Below are 26832 nucleotides of genomic sequence, written 5' to 3' on the forward strand. Positions count from 1 at the left end.
TGCATTTGCTTACTAAAAAGCACATCAGGAACATCATTATAATTCCAAATGCACATTTAAAAATTAAGCATGACACAGTGCTTATAAATGGACTACTTCAAAGACAGGGAAATACTACCTCAGAAAAGGGCTGACAAAGCTCTGTTTCACCTGCATTTTATTTTTGTTCCTTTCCAAGTTTTGAACACACACCTTCACATCATCTCTTCTTTCCCACCAGTGTATATGTACAGGTAAGGTCATTCTATTGTACCTGCTTTCTTTTAGGCTGTTTTTTTCTCATTTTCTCTTGTAGAGGGGAGATCAGGTAAGTGGTCTGAGGAGCAGACCAGCCTCTCAGGTGTCCAGTAACTCAGCTCTGATTAGTAGCATTGAAAACTACAGATGGGATGGATACACTGAAGCTACAAGCAGTAGAATTACTATAAATGTATTATTCCAGGACAAATTTGTAGACAGCCAGTCTGAGGAGTAGTATTGGGTGTGTTAGAAGAATGAGGCAGAATTTTAAAGGCAGGAACAAAACATACATCTTCACTAATTTATCTGAAACTTCTAAATGCAGATGAACAATTATAGAAGTACTCCCTTGGGGACCTCCCAGCATTTGCTATAGACAAAGGGCCTTTCCACTTAAGCACCATACTGTGTCCAGACTACATATTTAGCAGGTTATGTTTAAAATCCACTTAACAGTAAACTTGGGGTCTAGGTATGTTTTCCTCTTAATTAACCTACATAATCTGGTTTTTTACATAATTCATCCCTTCATTTGCATTTTAATTAGAGAGTGTGCAAAATGTCAAGTTTAATTGGCTCAGGAAGACTTGGTACAACAAAGCCCTGGTCTAAATGTAGCTGTGGGCAGTACACCGAACAGCTGGTTTGCAGTTCAGATTAGGACTTCAGTACATGTAAGGGGGTTTCCTCACGTAGTTTTCTCTGACTAAATGTATCAACACTAATTTCCTGAGGATGAAAACTGGAGAACTTGCAGACCCCCTGTTCCTGCTTTCGAATGACATTGCGGCCTGCTTCCTGTTGGGTGTATGCATTCCAGATGCAGTCCTGTTACCCTGATGGACAATGTCCTGGTCTCCTCTTGGTTTCTGAATCTGCTCTTTTTCAGCCAGTTCTCACTGGTAATCTTACAGCAGCTGTAAAAGGGAGAAAAAGCTTGGACTGGCTCCCTAAAATATTTTAATGAAATTGTAACTTCCTAGCTGGGTGAGAGATGATGTTCTGGAGTCCGCACAGTGGCTCTGGGCTACATTGACCCATTCAACCTTGCCGCTTCTCATTCCCCCAAGAAAGTATCTGGCCCAAGTAAGACATGTTACCATTGCCCTTCACCAGAGATATCAACAAGAAGGGTCGCAGGTTTCACTGCCAGTGTTGGGGCACAGCAGTAAAGCAGCGTGCAGAGATGGAGTGCTGCTGTGACCTTGGAGGAAGAAATCAGGCTGTCAGTGCTCCAGGTTTGTGAGTGTGGGACACATCTAGTGGCCACTGAGCTGCAGGTGGACTCCATCTTGTGAAATACTTATTTTTGTGGAAGTCTTCAGAGAAGAGTTTAACTCCAGGTACACCCTATTGTCACTTACAGAGGAGGTTAAAAACTTTAGTTTGTATGAACACAGGACATTATCTGGTTTTCTGTTCATTCTGATTTTTTCTTCCTCTTCTTAGTTCACTCTCTTGTCGTCACATTTCTTTATTCCCCACAGCAGTTTTTTTAAGTAGATACAATCTGAAAGAATTGTTCATAGGTTTGATGATATGTTGAAGTATTTTCAGTTCCAGGTGTGGCAAGTGTACAGGGCTTGGTAGATAGGTGTAAACTCTTTGAAAGCAGGAATAGAAAATATGTTATAGATTTGTCTCTGCTAGACTTTTTTCAGATGTCTGGAATGAAATATTCTGTGGGTAGCTGGAAAATAGAGAAACACTCAGAGATAGCCCTTCTGTAGTTAAAATATTTCATTAACGGTTTCTCACACTGAAAACCCAGCATGGTACTCTTATAGTTTTGGTTTATGCTGTGGGGTTTTTTTAGTGCATATTATTATGTGATGGTTGGAAATTAGCAATGAAACTAAGATACTCACATTATTTATACAATATTTAATTTTCTGCCTCATGAAAGTACATAAAATATTTTATATTTTACTTGTTTTCTTATTTTTTGGTTGTTTTTGATTAAGGGATAGATTTCAATCACCTCATTTACCTTTTGTCATATTTCTAGAATCCACTTCCCCAGTGAGAATGGAAAGGGCTGAAACTGAGTCTGCATATTACTCATTCATGCCCAATATATTCTTACCAAATTCTCTAGTATGTTCATATATTGCAGCTGATATTGTTGACCCTTTTATTGATGTTTTTCATGTTAATATATTACATTTGAATAAAAGCTTAATAAATATAATGTTTCCTTAATAAATATCATATCTAAGAAAAGAAGGGTTTCAAGATAGGTTTTCAAGTAACTTGGTGATAGGTACAGATGTGAAAGGAATTGAGTTAGGGTTGACCATCATCATAGCAAATTACACTGGGTCAAAAAGATTGCTTTAAAGATTTAAATAACTTGTACTACCATAGGTAAGTACGTCTGAGATCTGATCTGTCAGAGGTAGAGATGGTACCTATGTGACTGCTAACACCTATCTCATGCAGATAAGACGCTACTTAGATTTAACATGCAAACTGAAGCAGAATATGTTAAATCTGCTGTCAGTTGCCACGGGGAGCTGCTCCGGAGCGTGCCCGATCTGCAGCGGAGTGGCAGATCAAAAAAACCAAGGGGATTTCCTGAGGCAGGGAAACGCCAGGGCAGTGGAGAGGTCTGCCAGGAGCTGGCATCTTTTGTGGGAGACACTGACGAGGCCTGGGCATTGCCAGAGCAACCGCGGCCAGCCCCACTGCTACGCAAAGCAGCTTGGGGAGCACTAGCCACCGGGAGCGCTGCCAACAGAGCAGGCAAACAGGGTGTGGTGCGTCAGCCAGGGCGTGGTGCCGCAGTTTGCACCAAAGGGCGTGCAGGAAGGGCATAGTCACCCTCCAGTGCAAGAGGTGAGTTCATTTGGTCGTCATCACCCTCTCAGAAGGAGCTTAGCTATGGTATCCACCTGGCAGAAAGCTATGTCCTCTGCACTCACCAGAATGGATGTGGCAACCCAAACAGAGCTCCCACGAAAACGTGCAGTCATCCAGGTCTCAGGCTGCAGGGAGTGCCAGAGCCTTTCACTGGTAACGGATGGCAGTAGCGAGAACAGCTGTGTGAGGTGTGACCAAGTGGATGACCTGCTCAGCCTGGTGGCAGAGCTATGAGAGGAAGTAGAAAGGTTAAGGAGCACCAGAGAGTCTGAGAAAGAGATAGACTGGTGGAACCATGCTCTGCCCTCCCTGAGACAGAAACAGGAACAGCCACCAGAAAAAAAACAAGATCGGGGGATCCTGTATCCTCCCCCTGCCAGACTGATGACAGTAGCTTAAAGGAGTGAATGGAGTCCACGATCGGGGTGGCAAGAAAACCCCTTCTCCCACCTCACCTTCCCAGGTGCCTTTGTACAACAGGTATGAGCCTCTGGATGTGGAAGGCCAGTCAATGGGTGATGTGGATGATGACAACAACCAGAGGTGTTGCCAAGGTCAGAAAGGCCTACCTCCCCGTATCATGACAACCTCCACGAGGAAGAAAAGATGGGTTATAGTTGTGGGTGACTCCCTTCTGAGGGGAACAGAGGGTCCAATATGCCGGACAGACCCTCTTCTTAGGAAAGTCTGCTGCCTCCCTAGGGCCCAGGTTAAGGACATCACTAGGAAACTTCCTAGCCTGGTACAGCCCTCGGACTATTACCCATTACTGCTCTTCCATGTGGGTGGTGATGAAAGCGCAACATGTAGTCCAAGGGCAATCAAAAGAGACTTCAGGGCCTTGGGACGGTTGGTAAGGGAATCTGGAGCACACGTTATTTTTTCCTCTCTCCTTCCAGTTGTGGGCAGCAACGTTGGAAGAAACAGATGGACTCAGTCTATTAATACATGGCTCTGTGGCTGGTGTCACCGCCACAGTTTTGGGTTTTTCGTTAATGGGATAGCCTACATGGCACCAGGCCTGCTGGCGACAGATGGGATTCACCTTTCTCAAAGGGGGAAGAGGGTCTTTGCTCATGAGCTAGTGGGGCTTATTGACAGAGCTTTAAACTAGACTTGAAGGTGGACGGGGATAATATCAGGCTTGCCCGTGACAAGCTGTGGGATGACATGCCAAGGTTAGAGGGATGGAGTGCTAGCGAGGGCCCTCAGCCTGTTGCTCCAAGACATGCTGGGTACACTGCAGCACACGTGAAGTCTTATGGAGATGAGCCAAAGGCTCCTGAGATAATAGGAGCCAACAGGGAAACACCAGTGAAATACCTCAAAGGAATTAAGGGGTGTTCCTCAAAGAAGGTGACATGGCCGACAGCCCAGCTGAAGTGCCTCTACACCAATGCACACAGCATGGGCAACAAACAGGAGGAGCTGGAAGCCACTGTGCTGCTAGAAAGCTATGACCTAGTTGCCAGTACTGAAACTTGGTGGGATGAATCCCATGACTGGAGTGTGGCTACCGATGGCTACAGGCTGTTCAGAAGGGACAGGTGAGGAAGGAGGTGTTGCCCTCTACATCAGGAAGTGGATAGATTGTGAAGAGCTGTCTCTGAAGAATAGCCATGAGCAAGTTGAAGTTTTATGGGTAAGAATTAGATACCGAGGCAACAAAGGGAACCTTGTGGTTGGTGTCTACTACAGGTCACCCGATCAAGAGGAGCCTGTTGACAAAGCCTTCTTACTCCATCGCAGGCATCGGAGGCATCGTGCTCACAGGTTCTCGTCCTGCTGCAGGACTTCAAGCACCCCGATATCTGCTGGAAAAGTAGCATGACAAGCTGTAGGCAATCCAGGAGACTCCTGGGTAATAGACAACCCTACCAGAGGAGATGCGATACTGACCTGTTGGTCACCAAAGCAAGTGAGCTAATCGGTGACGTCAAGATTGGAGGCAGCCTGGGCTGCAGTGATCATACACTGGTGGACTTCTCAGTCCTGAGGGATATGAGTCAGGCAAAGAGTAAAGTCAGGACTCTGAATTTTAGGAAAGCAAAATTCCAGCTCTTCAGGGAGTTAGTCAATAGGACCCCTGGGAAACTGCCCTCAGGAACAAGGGAGCAGAACAGATCTGGCAGATCTTTAAGGACGCCTAAAGATAGAGTGCAAGAGCTCTTGATCCCCAGGTGTAAGAAATCAGAAAATGAGGGCAAGAGACTGGCATGGATGAGTTGAGACCTGCTGGTCAAACTAAAGGACAAGAAGGAAATGCACAGGCAGCGGAAGCAGGGACAGGTATCCTGGGAAGAGTATAGGGACACTGCCCGGTTGTGTAGGAATGAGGTCAGGAAGGCCAAGGCGCAGCTGGAGCTGAACTTGGCAAGGGATGAAAAGAATAGTTAAGAAGGGTTTCTACAGGTATGTCAGCCAGAAAAGGAAGGTCAAAGAAAGCATACCCCCCTCCCCGATGAACACAACTGGCAAACTGGTAACAATGGAGTAGGAGAAGGCTGGGTGCACAACAACTTTTTTGCCTCAGTCTTCACTGGCAGCCTCTCTTCCCACACCTCTCGAGTGGATGGACCGCAAGACAGGGACTGGGGAAGCAAAGTCCCTGCCCCTGTAAGAGAAGATCAGGTTCATGACCACCTGAGGAACCTGAATGTACATAAGTCTGTGGGACCTGACGAGATGCATCCCAGAGTCCTGAGGGAATTGGCTAATGTAGTGGTCAAGCCACTCTCCATAATATTTGAAAAGTAATAGCAGTCAGGTGAAGTCCCTGGTAACTGGAAGAAGGGAAACATTGCACCTATTTTTAAAAAAGGTACAAAGGAGGACCCTGTCAGCCTCACCTCTGTGCCTGGGAAGATCGTGGAACAGATCCTCCTCAAAGCTATGCTAAGGCACATGGATGACAGGGAGGTGATTTGAGACAGCCAGCATGGCTTCACCAAGGGCAAGTCCTGCCTGACCAACCTAGTGGCCTTCTATGATGGAGTGACTACATCGGTGGGCAAGAGAAGAGTTATGGATGTCGTCTATCTGGATTTCTGTAAGGCCTTTGACACGGTCCCCCACAACATCCTCCTTTCTAAATTGGAGAGATATGGATTTGATGGGTGGACTGTTTGGTGGATAAGGAATTGGTTGGATGGTCGCATCCAGAGGGTAGTGGTCAAAGGCTCAATGTCTAGATCGAGACCAGTGACAAGTGGTGTCCCTCAAGGGTCTGTATTGGGACCGGTACTGTTTAATATTTTCATCAATGACATAGACAGTGGGATTGAGTGCACCCTCAGCAAGTTTGCAGACGACACCAACTGAGTGGTGTAGTTGACACAGCTGAGGGATGGGATGCCTTCCAGAGGGACCTGGACAAGCTGGAGAAGTGGGCCTGTGTGAACCTCATGAGCTTCAACAAGGCAAAGTGCAAAGTCCTGCACATGGGTCAGGGCAACCCCCTGTATCAATACAGGCTGGGGGATGAAGGGATTGAGAGCAGCCCTGCGGAAAAGGACTTGGGGGTACTGGTGGATGAGAAGCTGGACATGAGCCAACAATGTGAGCTTGCAGCCCAGAAGGCCAACCCTATCCTGGGCTGCATCAAAAGAAGCGTGGCCAGCAGGTCGAGGGAGGTGATTCTGCCCCTCTACTCTGCTCTGCTGAGACCCCACCTGGAGTACTGCATCCAGCTCTGGAGTCCTCAGCACAGGAAAGACATGGACCTGTTGGAGCAAGTCCAGAGGAGGGCCACGAAAATGATCCGAGGGATGGAACACCTCTCCTATGAAGAAAAGCTGAGAGAGTTGGGGTTATTCAGCCTGGAGAAGAGAAGGCTCCAGGGACACCTTATTGCAGCCTTCCAGTACTGAAAGGGGGCTTTTAAGAAAGATGGGGACAAACTTTTTAGTAGGGCCTGTTGTGACAGGACAAGGAGGAATGGTTTTAAACTAAAAGAAGGTAGATTCAGACTAGATATAAGGAAGAAATTTTTTACAATGAGGGTGGTGAAACACTGGACCAGATTGCCCAGAGAGGTGGTAGATGCCCCATCCCTGGAAACATTCAAGATCAGGTTGGATGGGGCTCTGAGCAACCTGATCTAGTTGAAGATGTCCCTGCTCATTGCAGGGAGGGGGTTGGAAATAGATGACCTTTAAAGTTCCCTTCCAACCCAAACTATTTTATGATTCTATGAAATAATCTCCTTTTTGACAAAAAAAAACCCAAACCACAAACCTTAAGTCTGTGAAATCTCATAGGGAGGATATGTTACCTGCAGAAATCATTAAAGAAGTGAGATTATTGTTCTAGTTTTCACAGGCCTCTGGAAGGTTGGAGGATGTCTGCAATTGCTGTTTCACCAGAATCCATTAGAATGGAAAAAAAAAACCATAAAACCAAACCAAAATGTCAACAAGAAGAAAGTCCTCCCCACAAAGTTTAAAAGACAGCTACTGAAACTGCCAGGTGTACATTCCCTGAGAAAGAAATATGTATTTAAAGAGGGACACCTGTAGCCCATGGAGGAATACCCAAGCATATTTTGCACATGATGTAACTTACTTGCCCTTGTCTGTGGTCCTGCCTTAGCACTCCAAAAAAAAAAAAAAGAAGAATAAATATGAGTAAATATGTAAATATGAGTAAATATGAGACCCAGAACTATTCTGCCAGCAAAAGCTGCTGTCTTGAGACCAGACTAGCCACTTTGGCTGTATGTTGAGTGACAGATACAGATCTTACTATCAGAAGCTTGCACTGCCAGTAGACAGACTGGAATAAAGCTGCTGTTGCTATATTTTTAATACTATAATGGATGCCACTACAATAGACAACAGTTAATTTTCATCAATTTGTCTTTTATTTGAATTAAAATAAATCTTTTATTTTTAGTAAACTGCTGTATTTAACCTTTTGTGGCTGTAGGCATTGTCAGAAGCTGGAGACTCAGGTTATCCCAAAGAACATACATTGAAAAAGGTTTGTTTTAATGAAGAAAAATGTAGACCCCTGTTTCAGAGGAATTTTATAGAAACCTTCTTGCTGTTCCAAAGCTCTATAGGTCAGTAGGTTGGCAAAATCTAGGCATGCAGTTGAGCTAGAATATAACATTTATTTCAACATCAGACAGGAGAATTAATAGCACTTGAACAGGATTTACTTTAAGCTATGCTCTTTCACTCCCTATATTTAGAGGATGTCAGCTGAGGACTGGCAGATAGTTCTGTGCTGTACTGAGAAAGTATTAAGTCCTCCAGTCATAGTCCCATCCTTGTTAATCCATACCAACAGATCTGAAATATATTCTATGTAACCTGGGCCTTTTGCCTTTTTGCTATCACTGATACCATTATTCAACTGGAAATGCTGTTATCAAGACAGACTCTGATCTTTGTTGTGTCAATCTAAATCCAGTGTTGTTCCAATGAAGTAGATAGATAGCTTAAAGGAATTATTATGGACTTAATCTTGGCCAGTATCTTTAGGTTTTTTATATGTAGATAGTCAACAAATTAAATTCCACTATCCAGAGTAGAACTTAAATTAAGAAATTTCATTTGCAGGGAAGTGGGCACTATAGAGTGAACATACTCTTTTTTATATCCTAGGCTTTAGGGGGATGGTGTTTTCACTGATATAAGTCCATGTGCTGTGCTATGTGGGAACAAATACATAGCAAACTTGATTTTTCCCTGAAGATATTGTTATGCTCTAAGTCTTGTCATTGGCAAAAAGTAAATGCGTCTTACATGTAAAGCCAAGAAATTATTAATAGTGTAATTAAAATCTCAACACTACAGTGAAAAATTAAAATTATTCTAAATCTAATTATTACAGGAAAAGAAAATGCAAGAAAGAACTTTATTACAGGGAGGAGAATGTTGGAATGACCATGCGGTTTAAACTGGTGTACTTGCACTGCTGAGTACCTGCCCCTTTTTCTGCTCTAAGATTTGCATTTCTTTACCTGATCACGGGTGAGCTGTTTATAGTCCTGGAGCCTTCACTGTCATCTTGTGCCCTTCCCTTATCATCTCATGTGTATATTCTTCTACATTTTGCTTGCGTCCTCACTTTCAAGGTCTCTACTATCATACTAGGCCTGTGTTCCTGTACACAGTACATCATTAAGCTAGGGACATAAATATTTCATTCTGTGTAGAATAACTACTTGTTACCACTTTTTATAGAGAAAATATGGTTATACTCTACAAAGACAAGCAAAAATAAAACAAATTAGGCATAGCCACCTGGTCATTAGAAAAACTGCTTTTACAGCCAAACAAGCTAAAACAAAGCTCCAGACAAGCCAGTACAAGATCAGACCAAGCAACCCTGGCAGCCCTCAATCCTGAGGCAGTGTAAAGCTAGCACAAAGGCAGTGGCCTCTTACGAGACATAGCAATACTTCATGCACTGGGCTACAGGGCTACAAGGTCAAGGGAAAGTGCAGCAGTTCTGCAGCTTTAACAGGTCCAACAGCATTAGCAGTACTTGGCTGTTTCCTATTTTTTTTTCTCAGTTAGAATCCACCTAAGAATATATTTTATTTTTCAAGCTCCTTTGAACAAACTGCTTGTTGCAGTCCATGTGCTATATAATTTCATATGCGTGGGCAATTCACAGTAGATATTATAAAATGATCTGTTTTCCCCTAACATATTACTGAAAATAATGCAATACACTTGTTCAGTAATACCCAGGGAAGTTTAAAGGTGTGGAAAGCTTGATATTAAAATTTCCTACAGCTGTCTTCAATAGCAGAGGTTCCCCTTGAAACCCACCTGGTAACCAGCTTTTTCTTTGAGGGATACTGCAAAAATATGTTTCTGTTCTTATACAATTTTCAGCTGCCAGAGCACACATCAAGTATCTTGACTGTTTTGTTGGTGTTGATTTTAGTTACTGTATTGACAACTGCTTTGTACTGGTATTAGCATAATAAAGCTCAATGCAAGATCTTATGGATTGGAAAGGTGCATTTATTTTCAAGGTTTTAAAGTGAGTTGATTTTATGGTTTCATGCTCTCTCGCTCACATACTCGCAAGCAGCAGCATGTATGTGTCCAAGCAGTCTGACCGAGATCATTTGTGCGCAACTCAGCAGACAACACGCGCCGTCTGTCAAGTCCTCTATGCGTTTCTGGAGCTCCTCTCGACTGCTGATGGCAAACAAGTCTTTGGACAGATCTTTCTTCTCCTCAGGAGCTGTCAGCTATTTTGGAGTAGATCTTTGGTTCAGATCTTGCTTACTTGAGCCGCCGCAAATATTAAGCCACACAGCTGCCCATTGTCTGTTTTTCCTCTTTTGGCATACGTGTGAAACACATTTCTTGTTGGTTCTTCTGGCAGGCGAACAGGGAAAGGAGTGATGTACGTGATGCGCTGCAGCCTTGCTGCTGCCCTGCAAGTGCCAGGGCGCTGGCTCTTTTGCTGATGAGTCGTCTGCTCTTCAGACTGCAGGCTTTTTGCTTTTGACATCAAGAACATGTTCCTCAATTTTGCTGATGAAAACAGTGTCCTGGCAACAGTGTCCCTTATTATCCAGCCATTCTTTTAAGCCATTGTTCTGCTTTCCTTCTCATGCTTACACACACACATTTCCATTCAGACTTCCTTCATGCCAATCTTAATATTTCTTATGAATCGCCACTGTGTAAAAAAAACAAAACTCCACTTTTTTGGGATAAATCCTTTTTCCTTAAAACTATTTTAGATTTATGAAATCAGATACCACTGTTTTTCTTCCTGTGTGGCAGCTTCTCAAAGGTTGTCACAGGTAAAATAAAAGCAGAAGTTACCACAGAGATAAAGAAAACACATGCTATAGTCAGTGGAAGCAAGTCACAGAAAATCAAGCATCGTCATAAAACCACAGAAATTAGTGTCCTACAAAAACATAACCTTGCCTACAGGAAAAAAGCTAATCCAAATATTGTGTGATGGCTGTCCAGTAACATTCCTATTGTTGCTTTCACCTTCCTTTCTTAGTGATTGCATCCATTTGTTGGGCCTTGACTTAAATTAGATTGTGAAAGGTCTCAGGGCAAGGTCATGTCATTCTATACATTTGAACAATGCCTGGCACAGTGTCACCTCACTTTTGACAGGTTTCCCAGGAACTGCTGTAATAGGAGTAATAACAAATAACATAAATAATAACATTTGACCTAATAGGGTTACAACATACATGCCCTAATACATATTTGTTGTTTTAATCCCTTGAAGTTTGGTCAACATGGGCTTCTTTAACTTTAAAAAGCTTAAAACTTTAAGCAATTTTGGCAACAATAGCAAATATTTTTCCTAATGTTGCTAGCTCTCAGATGGCTCCTTTATTTTACTCAAAATGCCACTGCTGTACTTAAGAGTTCTGCAAAATCTGTGCATAGATAGCTACACATTTATTTTCTGCAGTTACTTGCTCTTCCTATTGATTGCTCAGGTCAGGGGACTTACGATAAACTTGCTTCAGTTTGCTAAGCAAGAGAACTTTTCCGTGAATATTTTCTGTTCACTTTTCCATGGTTTGATATGTATGACACTGGTTCAGATTCCTAGCTGGGGAAATCTGCGTTTCCAGTTTATACATGTTAGAGACTCTTGTGTGACTCTTGTGCAATGGGATTTAAATGTAACTGTGCCCAAAGCCTTTTATGTGAATACAGTGTTAGACTTCAGCCCATATGAAGTCACAGTTAAGAGACTATTGTACTGAGAAAACAGCTTGAAAGATTTCATAAAAATCCAGTGCATGAAAGAAAGAAATTAACAGCTATGCTTCCAGCCTACTGAGAATAAAAGACAACTATTAAATGCTTTTACACAATTAATGTTGCTTTAGTTGCACAGATATGTAATCAGCAAATACAGGAATGGCTTTATACAGGCTCTTTGCTCATCTTTCTTTTTCTTTCGGAAAAGTTAAATACGTATTACTGTAATCTGTAGCTGTACTCTTGCAGCATACGATTGACTTTCATAGGTCCTTCAAACTTTTTATTTTCTCTATTTCTAAAGGATTGTTCTATTAATCCTTTAGATTGTTGTTCAATTGAATTTTTTTTTCATTCTGTATTAATTAAGCTCAGTAGGATGAGAGAGAGACACTTCTGCTGAGCAAAAGTGATCTGAGATTCTGCTGTGCACTTGTAAAGACACTGCAGATCCTGAGATCACTTAAATCATTTGAACTTGTCGGGGGCAAAGGAGGGTGACTGTCATCAAAGTACAGGGATAAGCAGCAAAACAAATCATGAAATAAGAATGCTAGTTGAAACACCTACTTGCTGTAGACTGGTGTAACAAGGGTTCAGCAAATGGTAAGTTTAAATCGAAACATAAGAACAGAAGTGCAGAAATCCCTTCCAGGTGTTCTCTGCTGCTCAGCCAGCACACAACAGCTGGAAAACCTTCTGAACAAAATACCTCTCAAACCCCTGCCAGCTTCAGCCCGCTAGCTGTTTTCCTACTCTGAATGGGACTTACCATTTTAGAGATATAACTGTATTACTCAAAGAAATACACATTTTCTCCCACTGTTTGCCACTTCTCTCCCCCTTACTATGATACCACAAAGTGAGTTAATCTAAAAACGTCCCATGTGCTTTGACCCACCTAGTACATTTCGCTGTCTCCAAGTAACAGTTCTGCACATTTTGGGGACATTCACTGCTTTTTTTCCCAGAATGACAGAGAATATCTGTGATCTTTTTGTATTCCCTGAAATTCCAGCCCTCCGGTATGGTTAAGAGATACTCTAATGGTTTTTGCCACTCCACAGATTTGCTTCAGACAGCTTCAAATCCACACAAGCTCGAGGGAATATATATCACTTGTAGATCCCACTTAGACTAATGGGAAAGTGTTAGACAGAAGTTGCATACACTTTTATAATAGAAATACTTTTAAATTCAGGAAATATTAAATTAATATTTAATTAAGCCATAGTTCTCCTGATCTAATGGAAATCTGATCATTGTTATCTCTGTCATGTAAATAGGTGTGGGATAAGCATTGCAGGAACACTTCAAACCATTTATATTTTTCTCTGAACTGAAATGAACCAGATACTATGGAAATTTCTGAAGTATTTGCTTAAGTCTGGTACCTTTGTTCTTCTGGGATTGAAATGGACAGTCCTAAAATTCTGCAGGCTGCAATTCTTATGCCATTCTAATCTCTTCTTAGAATCAGCTCTAAACATGATAATATAAGCCCCAATCTCACATAGAACTTACATGCAGACTTAATATTTTTTAAGAAGTCTATTCAATCAATGGAATATTCAAATTCGGTACTATTAAAGCATGTGTGTCCTGTGTGAGAGCCCTGAATTAACCTCTGACCATTTTGTGGAAGTAAAAATCATCGGTTTGCTTTTGTGCACACTCCTCAAATATACCTCAAGCACTGTTTCATTCCATCCAGCCCTGGAAATACTGAAAGGTACAGTTGGGTGGTGGCAGAGCCTTTGGCCTTAAGGTGCTTTTCACGTTCATCTACTTCAGTTTTAGACTTCTGTAACAAATAGGATTTCTCTAATTCCCCTGAGGAACGGATTATGTTACAACCTCTCCTAGGCATATTTTCCTCTTGTTAAGACTAAATTTAGCTATTTCCTCCTTTTTTTTTTTTTTGCTACAGTCAACACAACTATCTTATGAACCCATAGAGAAGTGAATGAAGAGTTTTTTTCTTAAGTGAAATCACATATAGTATCTGCTGAGACTGTGAGTACTACTGCACTGGGAAACACTATGCTGCAACAACTTTTTTATTTTCTTTACATTCTGGTTCCCGCGTTAAGATATATTTTTCTTTCTGCATTGTTTTTGAACAATGTGTTTCACCACCAATGTTGACAAGCAAATATTCGGCAACTCTACAGGAAGGATAAAGAAGAAAAAAACCCCACCAAACAAACACCTTCCTGCTGCTTTCAGTTTTGAGTTATCTATTTCCAAGAAAAGGATTAAATGACGATAGAAATATGTGTAAACTGAAAAAGAGCTGCTCCCCCTTTCCTCACCCACAAAATATATTCCATAACATTTCTCCAGCACAGTATCTCAGCAGTTAGTGCCTTAAAGAAAACCACATGCTTCTCCAAAGAAAGTCAAGGTTTTAATATGGTGCAGTCAAATTAAAATGTCTGGACAATTACACTTTTTCATAGCAAAGCATGAACCGTTTAATAGACAGACTTCTTTATACTCAATACCCTGGGGCACTCTGATCCTCTGCTGAAGTCCCTGGTCGCATCTGCTGTAATTGCATGTCACAGCCTTCTTTTAGCTTATTATGTATATTACTTGGGTTGCTACAAGGAATTTGTACTATAGGAGTGGAGACTAAATCTCTTTCCCCCAGTTTTATATTTTAGTCCATGTCAATGCTGGCAAAGCAACAGCAACTGGAAGTGGCAACTGGACCTCATCTCTTGACGATGCACCTGGACATATGCAGAGACGTCTGTAAAATTAGGCTGTATTTACGCTAGGTAAAATTTGAATTTTATGATATAGAAATTCCAATCTTTCCTGTGGCCAGAAGGGTTTCAGATCTTCATTCATGGACTAAATATTACAATGTTGAAAGTGACTAGGATTCAGCATCTGCAAATGTCTTTCCAGCTTAAGTAGTCATCTTCATTTGTATTTATTGCATAACTCTCAAAAGTCATATCATGCCAGAAATCTTGTATACTCATAATGAATACAATAAAAACATATTTCTCCCATGCCTGAGTGCATTCATTCATGCTGACAGAAAGAATTTACTGACAAAGGAAAGAGAAGTGGGATGATTACTGTGAACAGAAGAGGGAACCTGCTTCAGTTTCTTTTTGCTTCTGTGCTCTGTCTTACGCTACACTTCAAGCATCCTGAGGGAGAGAACTCCTGGTAGATGAAAGGTGCTGGTGATCTCTCTATAACCAAACCTGCACTCACACAGAATTTAGGTTCTTTCAAACTGTTTAAGTTACCCAAGTGTGTAAGTGAACAATGTTTAAAAATCATAGTAAAGAACTGTCCACTCCATAGGCTTCACAGATAAACTATGAAGTGGGAAAAGAACTCCAAAAACATGTCCTGTTCTTAAAACTGATTTTTTCTTAATGCAGTAGAATTTTTTTTTTTTTTTTAAAGCTAATGCAATCATGTACTGTCTAATGCTTACATACATGCAAAATCAGTTAGATTTTTAAACCCCAAGAGAAAACTCCACATCATTGCCTAGCCTGTTTGGTGACTAAGCTCTTACCAAAAACTGTCTCTAAGTACATAAAGTTGTGCTTTTGTAAAAGGCCATCTGCTGTCTTTGAAAGGCTGAGCAGCTGGGTTCCCATCTTTAGCTACTTACCACCTCCAAGCTAGATGTTCCTCCATTTAGGTCCCCTGAGAAGGGCCCAATCTGGTATGTTTGCTTGCACATGCCTAATACATGCAGATAGCTGCGGACTTTACATAAACCACATCAGTCTTGGTCATATTTAATTAGAAATTATGCTAGCAGGACAGAAGAAGGGAGTGCTGCTGCTCTTCTTCTATTTTAATTGGATTTTAATTAGGCCAATTATCTAACTTCAAAAAAGCCAAAGCACTGCAGCAACTCATTAGGAATTGCTCATAAGGATCCTTATTATTATTATGGATAATTTTAGTACTGCATTTTGTTATTTTTCTGTAGTTATAATTTATTTTTTCTCTATTAGTAATTTTGACCTGTTAACATAAATCTGTTTTTCAGTTAATGTACTGTTTTATTTTTTTAAGTCTCTCTTTTGTTGAACTTGGTTAGTCTTGTTTACACTTAACACTCTAAGTGACAAATCCATAATTCAGGTGTGGACTAATAAAATTCTTCCAAGTCCATCCTCCACCAGCTTGGCTTCTGAAAAGTTTTTAGGACACCCACAAGTGGGTTGTACTAGCCTGGCTGCAGGTGGCAACAGAAGATTTGGAAAGGCATTTCCTTCCAACCAGAGAATAAGACAAAATAGGGACAGCCTGAAACATAGGTTACTTACCCTGTGACAAGACCGGTACTTATAGCACTTCCCCAAGATGCTCTCCAAAGCCTCAGGGCACTTATACTACCTTCTTGGACCACAGATTGGTCAGAGTTGGGATATTTGACATTACTTCTGTCAAAACTATGCAACTAGTTGGAAAAAAGAGTTCAAAATTCATTGTTGCACCGTAAGAGTGCAACGTGACTCCAGATGGGCTATGAAGTATTTTCTGTCTTAATTTTGTTTCAAGGCAAAATATTTTTTCCACTGATTGTAACATTTGGACATCCAGCTGTGACCGGTACCCCTACTCCTGATCCCTTTTAATACGGTCAGCATAACTAACACCATTTTATAAGGCAAACAGCCATTCTCTGTGACTGAGATGGCCACATATCAGTCTCCTTTCCCCTACTCCTCAGGCCCTGGAGGTCCTGCCCACCAGGCAGATTTCTTCTTCCCGTCCCTATCAGCCTCAAGGTTCCTGGGTGCCAGGCTGACTTCTTCCCTCCTTACTGGCCTTGACGGTCCCAGGCACCTGGCCAACCAGGTGGTGGTGATGACCCCATCACAGAACAGGGAAGCATAACAGCACACACAGCGCTGTCTATAAAATTTAGGAGTTACAAGTTCTAAGTGGGACTTGGATCAGAACTGCTGCTGGATGGCAAACCCCATGATCCCCCAGTGGTCATGGATGCTTCCACTGTCATCTGCTTTCTCCAAGGACTGAATGAGTGACTTGTACTTCTTTATGTGTTTTCGAGACCAGATTATGATTGTTATATTCATATGGCAAGCAAAGTATTAAGGGTTGATCCAATCTGCAGAGGTTCCAGGTGATTAGGAACCATAAGCTAAGCTGTGCTATAAATTCTGTGCTATGTTACTTACAAAATTGTGCTACACTGATTCTACTTATAAAAATCCTGTGCTACTCTGATCATAAGATTCTATGCTAAGCTAATCATAAATTCTGCTAAAAAATAAAGCTTTAATGGTAGCTACAACTTAGTGCCTTCATCATTCTGCCCAGGATCCCCAAAAGATCCTATCTGTCCCCGTAGTGTCAAGTGACACCGATCTTATCTATTGACTATGTGTCAAGTGCCTCACTTGTCTTCTGTATGGTAATAAGAAGGAACTTAAGCTTCCGAAATGCTTTAAGCATTATAAATATACTTTTGAAAATGTTACTGTTGTCCCCAAATTTTCTATTTGTGAATGGGTAAGAAATTGCATTGGTGTTTATTGTGTGTGTGGTGCTCTGAAAGGCAATATTAAAAAAAAAGAAAAAACCAGTAACAATAAACCCCTTAATTTTAGCATATATAAATTGATGCTTTTCTTAATCATAAAAAATGGCTTTTCTTTCCTGCTGCCTTCTAAGCAGATTCCAGAATCTGTCTCCCTGTTGCTATTTTTGTGACAAAAGACTTTCTGAATTGTATAATTCTTGAGTTCCATGTCAATCACCTCTTGTATTTCAGTTCTAAACATAAATGTTAATGAGCTAATTGCACTGTTCAAAAGACCTTCTATTGAAAATAAATGCTCGCTAGTAGGTGTGCTACCTTCTGTGCTTTATAAGTACATTTTAGAATTTAATCCAGGCAACTCTAGTTGCTATTTGCAGATATAATTCTACCCGTTGATTAATACATAGTCACTTAATAGTTCTTTTACTGCAATTATTTATTACCAGTTAAAATACTAATTAAGAAGTTAGCACTTCAGCATCCTTTACATCATGCACTTGCTAAAATTTCCATCTATATTAAGTATCATTTTAGATGACAAACAAAACATGCTCTGAAACAAAATAATCCTTAATCTTACAGAATTTGTGGAATTTGGGGTGAATGTTATTGCTGTATCTATTCTATTTCAAGTTTGGATATAGCTAGGTAGATAATGAGATACAAATTTGCTCATTGTTCTCACAGAAATCTAAGCGTATTAGCTGCAAGAATTCCTTCTGTTAGACTTGTAGTTTGTGTCAAGGTAAAAAAAACTCATGACGCCAAACGTCCAGCATGCAGATGTAGCTTTTCATGTAAAAGTGGAGCAAGTGCCTGCACAAGTATTCCTTGCAGAGGCAGTTAATGTTTGTCAGAAATATGAGTTTTGCTTATCACCTGTCTTACATAAACATTATACAGATTTAGTTTCCAGGCTTTCACTGAGCTTGTTCTTGAGGCAAACAAAAATCAATAACTTTTTTAGGATAAGTAAAAGTAACTGCCCAAAGAAGAGTAATACTCAACACAAAACTCCTTTACTACATTACACAAGTAAGCTCTTTATTTTGGGAAGTCTATGCAGAAACTCAGGTTTGTTGTAAAGAATTTAAACCAGGTCTCAGTTATGTTCAGGATGCGTGAAAATGTGCACTGTCAGTGAGCACACCTGTCTTCAAAAGCTCTTGTGAAATGCCATGCACGTCCTGAAAGCTGACTTCGGTGGGGTAATAATCAGCACACGGTGGATACGGGGGGCAGTGGAAGCAAAAAGGGAGATCACATACAGGCAACAGGGGAGACCTCCTGAACACTTTTGGGTTTTCAGCACTGGAGGAGAGGAATAGTATCTGCCTCTAATTCTATTTCTTTGACCTTGCACTATGACAAGGTTTCTGGATTACCAGGAGATTTTCCTAAACTCTCTGTTCTTCTGAAACACTGCTGTCTGCATTGCTTTGATGGGATCACTGCCAGTCTTCTAGTCAAGGGTACAGTGCAGCATTGCAAAACATGTACGCTGGAAAATGTTCTTAAATAGATGTGAAAAAATAGCCCACACAGTTAATTATTTCAGCCTGCTGGGTGGGAATACAAAATGTTCTTTCCAGTTCCCCCTTTAATCCTAACTCTTTCAAGTCAAACATTGGCATACTTACCAGTTGTGTAAACAGAATAGTATCATATTTTTTTCCAAATCTTTGTCCTGGTCTTTGCTGCTCTAAGAGGGAACTTAGTAATGCAACAGTGATAAACTATCTCTGCAAGATGAGCATGCATATGATCAAGCAGATTCAGTATGCTTATATCATGCTGTAAACATGGCTCATTAGCACGCTTCTCTCAAATACCTAGTGAAGGAGCTACCAGCTCCTCTGTTGCTATGTATTATTATTATTCTTTTTAATTTACTAGCAATGCCTAATTACTCCTGCACAGAAGAAATATTTCTAAATTACACTATTCTAGATTTGGTAATATTTTATCTTTGCTAGTATTTCATTTAAGCCCCACTTATTCCCCCGTTATACCCCTTCCCCCCCCTCCAAAAAAAAGGAAAGAAAAAGCACAAAACGTGGACTCTGTTCTTAAAGCACAGTAGTGGCAGAAGCCTGGAAAGCTGGATCTGTCCACAAGTGCTATACACACACTCAGCAGAGTGTATATAACCCTGTCTGTACATAATTGACATATGCACTTAGATACACAATAGGCAGTGAACTAGATTTTGGTTCTTGCTGAACAACCTGCAGCCTTAAAGGGGATCTGCAGATGTTAGCAGTGCACTAGGGTTTAGGAGTTTACAGGAGCAGACTTGTCTTTATTTCATCACCATTTTTGCTTCTTCTAGTCTATTTCTGCCAGGGCTTGTAAAACTAGTCACAAAATGTTATCAGTGAGGTCATGCTGAAGTGATCATATGCTATAAGTGCTGGGGTGCCCTTTCTCCCCTGGAACCCACTTCCACAAACTTCATGTAAACAATGGTCAGAGTGTCTGTTCTCTTGTTCACTTGCCACAGACCTGCACCAGCCCCTCTATCAAAGTGCAAAAAATCCCTAGTTTGTCATTTCCCACTTAATAGTATCTTCAAACATAAAACTAGCTACCAGTGAAAATACTCAGACCGTATATATCTCTGTGAACTCATGAGGGAAGTACCACACTGCTGAGATGTGGTTGCTGTTAAATCACCATTGCACTTCCACCCTTGGGCCTTTTTTCCAACAGATGTTATTTAAAGTCTTTTGCCTTGTAGCCATTCATCACAGAGCTCAAATCAGGACTACCTATGACACAGGATTTATTTTTTTGGTCTCTCTTACGTGGCCAAGATTATACAACACATAACATGTTACAGTAATGTGTTAGCCCAAAACCAAGCTAGGAGAAATCTTTTAATTAAAGAGAGAAAGAAGCTTCAGTTTGTGCTGCTATTTGTCATCAACATAATTCTTATGCTACTTGGAAGCCATGATATTGATACCAGTTCAGTTATACAATGAAATATTACTATATTTAGTAATTTTATCATTACAAATCTTTGGCATTTTTTCTCACCTATGAAACAGACGTCAATGGAATGGTCCCAGCAGAAGCTAAACCATTGTATGGAACATAAAAACAGGTGCAGAGAAGAGCTGTGCCACTTATGGTGCTGTGAGATTCTTGGTGCATTTTTGTTTATTATTTTGCCAATATGTTTAATAATAATATTATTAATTTTGTTTAAGAACTTTATTCTTACTATGGCTTGTGCTATGACTATTGTCACTGCTACCCTCAATAATGATCCTTTCTTTTTTCATCCTTGTTTAGGTTTAGCAAGCTTCGTCCTAGGAAGCTTTATTGTTATATTGTGATGTGAAAGTAAAGAAGAAAAGGAGCTACTGATTAAGCAAACCATTTGCAGTCATCAGTAACTCCTCTCAGTTCTTCAATCTAGTGTTAATGTTGCATTTAATTTGTGCTTGTCTTGAAGACTAAATAAGTTTTTTCTGAAGTTAATATTTGTTAAATATATTTTACACTTAGATTTTAGAAGCCTGTGCATTTGCAGGCCGTGTCTTCCTCAAGGTGTGGGTCTCTGATATGTGTCTTCTGCTCCAATGGATTTAAAAATCTGTCCTGATGTTTCACTGTTTTTCAACAGCTAAACTTACCTGATGACAACTCTCTTGACTTTTTTTAACAATGCATCTAAAACAGTGGTACAGTGCACCCAGCTGTTAGTAACACGGACTTAGTGCTCTGTGTTGTTCTGGATTCTTTTTTCTAATATTTTATGACCATAAATTTTAGTTATTACTAGCATGAACAGATTAAATAGAAGGAGTGGAAACAGAGCCAAACTGCAGGTGTAAAACAGTTTATGCTAGCGTCCATTCCATGGTGCAGATCTCAGATGAGCTGTATAAGACCACTTGGTTTTATGCAAGGTCGTATATATTGTACTAATATATATGCATGATGCACTTCTGTGTACAACTAAAATACCTTAGAAATTTTTCCATCCTTTAGTATGAATTTGGAGTCTGAAAGTGTCTCAAACCACAATGAGGATGATCTAACACATACTCACACTTGGCATAAGTGACTATAGATAATCCAATGGCATGTTTTTGTTTAAAAGGATAATACACCTGTAGTTGATTGTAATTGTTCCTCCTAAGGATCTGGGATATATTTTTTTCTGCCTTATGCTTAGTCTTCCATCTATTTTCATTTCTCTGGTAAAGTGACATGAATTCATCAGCTGTTTCTGTGTATCTGACACATCAAACACCAATAGGTTAAAGTGGGCAGCTGTGGTTTATTCTGTAGGCATCCATTTTTTAAGAGTCCTTTTGCATGCTTTCTTTATTCCTTTTGTCAACACAGAGGCTTAATCTTATGCTCAGACACAATTTTTTTAGTCAGCCAGTCCATAAGATATCTATGCTCTGAAGCAAACAGGTGTTTTGACTTGACATTAATGCCACCCTAATTCTCCAGTGTTCTCTGCTGGTGCTGCAGCAGACATGGCAGAAGTTGAACAAGAGCTTTTCAAGCCTGTGTGATATGTTTGTATTATAAACATTTTTAATGCTTATTGCCTATCTGTCTTTGTCTTCAAGCAATTTTCATAGTGGAAGGTTAAGATCTTAGGTAAAGAAGCAAAAGCCTGGTTTAAGCTCATGAGGTTTTGGTGAAAGCTAGAAACTTATTATCTTCTGTTATGTGTTAAGTGTTATATCATTATCTAGCAAAGTAAATTTGAAACCACTGTGTAAATGCTTTTGCTCCTAGCCTGTATAAGTGCCTTTTTTTTTTTTTTTAATTGAAGACTGAAATTCATTTGGGGAATTGCTTGAATATTCTGGTAAATATATATGTCTTCCGGAACTCTGAATTGCCATAAAAAACAGGTGATCTTCAAATTCTAATCAGAACATCAGTATAACTTAAATTATTTTATTATAAATGTTGAATGCATTTTTGCAAAATAAGACCAAATACTTCCCACCATAAGAAGCACTTCATTAGTAAAACATGCATAGCTAGTATAATTTCTGTTGTGAAGTGTAAAAGGGAACACTGTTAAATCTTTTCTCATGGAGCGTTGTTTTGGGAGAGCACTTAGCCATTCAAGATGTAAAAAGGAGTAAGCACCAGTAATATGAGCTCAAGATGGGAATCAAGAGAGCTCTATTATGTAGCTAAAGCTGCCTCCAGCTTGCTTGACATCAGTGGACTAATCAGGTAGTCCTTGTACGCCTTGCGTATCCCATCTGCAAAGTGGAAATTGTCAAAATGTTCACCTTTGCAAGTTTTGAGATCTCTGAGTGAGAAAAGACTATCTAAAGGCAGTGTAAATTCTGCTGGCTTTTGGTTATATATTTCCATTAAACTAACTGCCATGACTTCAGGAAGACTCTGCCTGAGTGTATGTCTACTCTAAATCAAGAAAGATATCATAATTTAGACATATGGCACATTCTAGTGTGTTTATGAAATTCTTTTACAAAGGTAGTATTGGACTATAAAAAAGACAGAGAAATGAGTTGTTTGGTGTTTTTTTTGACACAGGCTCAACAGAAGAAAGTTAGGGGTTTTTTTTCTGTAGGACAGTATCTCTTGTGTTGAGGTCTCTGAAAAGTATAGTGATGTAATTTCTGGACTAGGTTCTTTATCAGATTGAAAACTAGAGTATGAAATAGCTACAGTGTGATGGTTCTGTACTTTCAAAACACTGTTGTGAAGGAATAGGTTCATTTATTCTCTTCAATAGATTTCTTGTCACGTTTGCAAAATTCTTTTTACTTTTTAGTCAGTGTTTTCTCCAGTGATTGCTTTTGCTACATCTCTGTTTATTTTATCACTAGTGGTTCAAGCATTTTGTAGTTTGGGGGCTTATTGAGCTTGTGAAATCCTAAACATTCAGCATAATAATGTTCACATGAGGCTTTGAAGGTGTCCTGTTTTGCACGATACCTAAATGGCATTTTATCTCTAGTTTGCTAAGGATAACACAAAGATTTCCTTTCCTGTGTAGACAAAACCTTTAAGACTTTAATCTAATGCCCTTTTGAGAGCCAATTTCAGTAGAATATATGGAAGAAGGGCCTGAATCACCTCCTCCAGGTTTACACTGCTCTAACTCTCTTGATTTAAGTTGTGTTTCATTAGAATAATATGGGAGTTCCCCAGTGGTAATTGTGATTAGAAATATAGTCTGGATTGTATAAATATCTGAAAATTCATAATCACTCTGGATTTCCCTGTAAGAACTGAAGAGCACTAAATGTAAGGGATAACATTAAAACTATCCTGGGTTAACAGCATTTATGTAACGTGCTGGGTACACCATTTTGATATAATTAACAAAAGGAAAGCTGTTGGAGACAATGATTTTCTATACAGAAGCTAACCTGAACCCTATTTTAGGCTGAGATAATGGTCTTGCTTTTATGGCCAAACTGACTAAAAATCAAAGGTCTGATTTAGCCCTGCAAGTGTATCAGAGTAAGATCTGATGTAAATGACAGGGAAATTTGGTGGGCATGTGGGAAAAGCATTAACATGTTATTCCTGTAAAAGATTTTTAGGCGAGTCTCAATAAATGATAATAAATTTGTGGTCTCAAAAGGCTTTGGCAGAAAGTAATGCAAATTTTTTAGGTTGCCTAAACTTCATTACTAACACTTGCAAAACCTCACAGGATAATTTCTTATAACATTTCTAACTGTATCATGTCCAAATAGTTTATGTTCTAGGGTGACTCTTTTTCATTTTCTGAAACAAAACCACAGTTGACTGAACCAATAAAAGCATTTATGTTAAGATTGTCATAAATCGTATGCTTATTGCAAGATATTTTCTAATGTCTCAGGACAAGATGTATTTATCAGACAGTCAAAATAAACTGTTTCACAAGTAGCCTTAAAAAGCAGAAGGTTCTATAGAAATGTTTATTATCTTCCCTCCTTGGCCCCACGCCTCTGTAAGGTGCCATCTCACTGTCCTGGTTTTGGCTGGGATAGAATTAATTTTCTTCCTAGTAGCTGGTATAGTTTGGTTTTGGATTTAGGATGAGAATAACGTTGGTAACACACTGATGTTTTAGTTGTTGCTAAGTAGTGCTTACACTAGTCAAGGACTTTCCAGCTTCCCATGCTCTACCAGGTGCACAAGAAGCTGGGAGGGGGCACAGCCAAGACAGCTGATCCAAACTGGGCAAAGGGCTATTCCATACCATATGGGCCTTTGCTCATGCTCATGCTCAGTACGTAAACTGGGGGGACCTGTCCGGGGGACAGCAATCACTGCCTGGGGACTGTCTGGGCATCGGTCGATGGATGGTGAGTGGTTGCATCACTTGTCTTTCTCGGGTTTTGTTCCTCTCTCTCTCTCTCTCTCATTCTTTTCCTTTTCATTACAAGTTATTGTTATTATTATTTTATTTTATTTTATTTCAGTTATGAAACTGTTGTTATCTTAAACCCATGAGTTTTCTTATTTTTGCTCTTCAGATTCTCTCCCCTATTCCACCAGGGGCGGGGAGGGTGAGTGAGTGGCTGCATGGTGCTTGGTTGCTGACTGGGGCTAAAACACAGCAATCCTTTTTGGTGCACAATGTGGGGCCTGAAGGATTTGCGATAATAACAGATTAACCAGACCATTTTAAGGAATTTATATCTGTTAACAGTTGCAGGTCACAATATTGATTCACTGTTCTCAATATTAGTTTGTCTGATCTGCATCATGCTAATTTTTTTTGCTTTACATGTTAAAGATTGGTGTTGTTTTTTTCAGTTTGCTGTACTCTGCAGTGATTACTGATATTTCCTCCTTCATTACAATAACTTTTCAGTATCTTGAACATCCTTGGATAGTTCTATTGGTATTGCTTGGGAATATTGTTTTGGTTTTGTCTAAGGTTAATAAGCAATTTAAGAATATCATCCAGACATCTGCCCCAAAGCTGCATAGTTACGAGTGGCAGGGTGTGTGAGATAGCATGAGCAAATGCCTAGGATGGTGGTAACCTCCAGTGTTTTGGAACTTCCCCTCTGAACAAGTGCAGAATCCTGAAAAATTAGTAGAACATTTGGAAAAAGTATGTTGTCACCCTGACAATTCTAGGGAGACACAAATCATTGCAATGTGCTGGGGCCTGGCCCATGCCTATTGAGCCGTGTTCAACATTATTCGGTACCCTCAAGGGGAAGAGAAGGTCTCTGGATCTGACAACAAAATGACAGGCACTGCGGCTACTCCAACCCCAGCAACAGGAAATGTAGCTACTCCAACCCCCACAACAGGCACTGCGGCTACTCCAGCTCCAGCGACAAGCACTGTGGCTGAAGCAGGGAACCAATCCATGTCAGTATCAGGCGCCCCTATACACAGGAAATAATCTTGGAAGTGAAAGTCAGCTCATTTAGAAAGGGATGATGAAAAAGCATGGCCATCAGGAGGAGAGCAGGAGGAAGGGGAAGAACTCATAAATGAGGTGGAAACCACCCGATCTCTATCCTTGAGTGAGCTGTGAGATATACGAAAAGATTTTAGCCTTTGTCCAGGTGAGAACATTGTCACCTGGCCGCTCCAATGCTCGGATAACGGGGCCAGTAGCCTGGAATTAGAGTGTAAGGAAGCCAAACAGCTGGGATCCCTTTCTAGGGAAGGGGGCATTGGCAAACCAATTGGAAAAGGGGCACAAGCCCTCAGCCTCTGGAGGCGACTCCTGTCAGCTATGAAGGAAAGGTAGTCCCTTCAAGGAAGATGTTATATATTGCCCAGGCAAATGGACCACCATGGAGAGAGGTATCCAGTACCTGAGGGAATTAGCCATGCTGGAGGTGGTTTATGGTGACCTGGACAACGAGTGGTTACCCAAAGATCCAGATGAAGTCCGGTGCACACGACCCATGTGGCAGAAGGTTGTATGGAGCGCACCAGCCTCGTATATCAACTGGTTGGCAATACTGACCTGGAAAGATGAAGAGGCACCAATGGTGGATGAGGCAGCTAGACAACTCCAGGAACAGGAAGAAAGTATATCTTCCTCCCTTGTCTCGGCTGTGGAGAAACTGTCCCGGAAGTTCCAGCAACTCAAAGAGGTAGGTCCCACTCTCCACCTGTACGGACCAGTATCTCAGCTATTAGGAGTCACCATTCTTCTGCTCAAGAACGATGATATAGTGGCTACACACCATGGGACACCCTATGGTTTTACCTGCATGATCACAGAAAGAATATGAGGAAGTGGGATGGAAAACCTACCTCGACCCTAAAGGCAGGGATACATGAGTTGCAAGGAAAAACAATCACCAAAGGGAGTTCTTCCAGGAAAATTGCTGCTCCGGTTTCCAGTGCACAGTTCCACAGACAGAGTAAAAGGGCTGATCTTACTCCTGATTTTAATGAAGGAGCTCCTGACTCATATGTACAAGAAGTGGGTAATGAATACTATGACCAGGACTAGAG

The sequence above is a fragment of the Mycteria americana genome, chromosome 3 (genome assembly GCF_035582795.1).
Source record: "Mycteria americana isolate JAX WOST 10 ecotype Jacksonville Zoo and Gardens chromosome 3, USCA_MyAme_1.0, whole genome shotgun sequence".
NCBI classification, from domain to species: Eukaryota; Metazoa; Chordata; class Aves; order Ciconiiformes; family Ciconiidae; genus Mycteria; species Mycteria americana.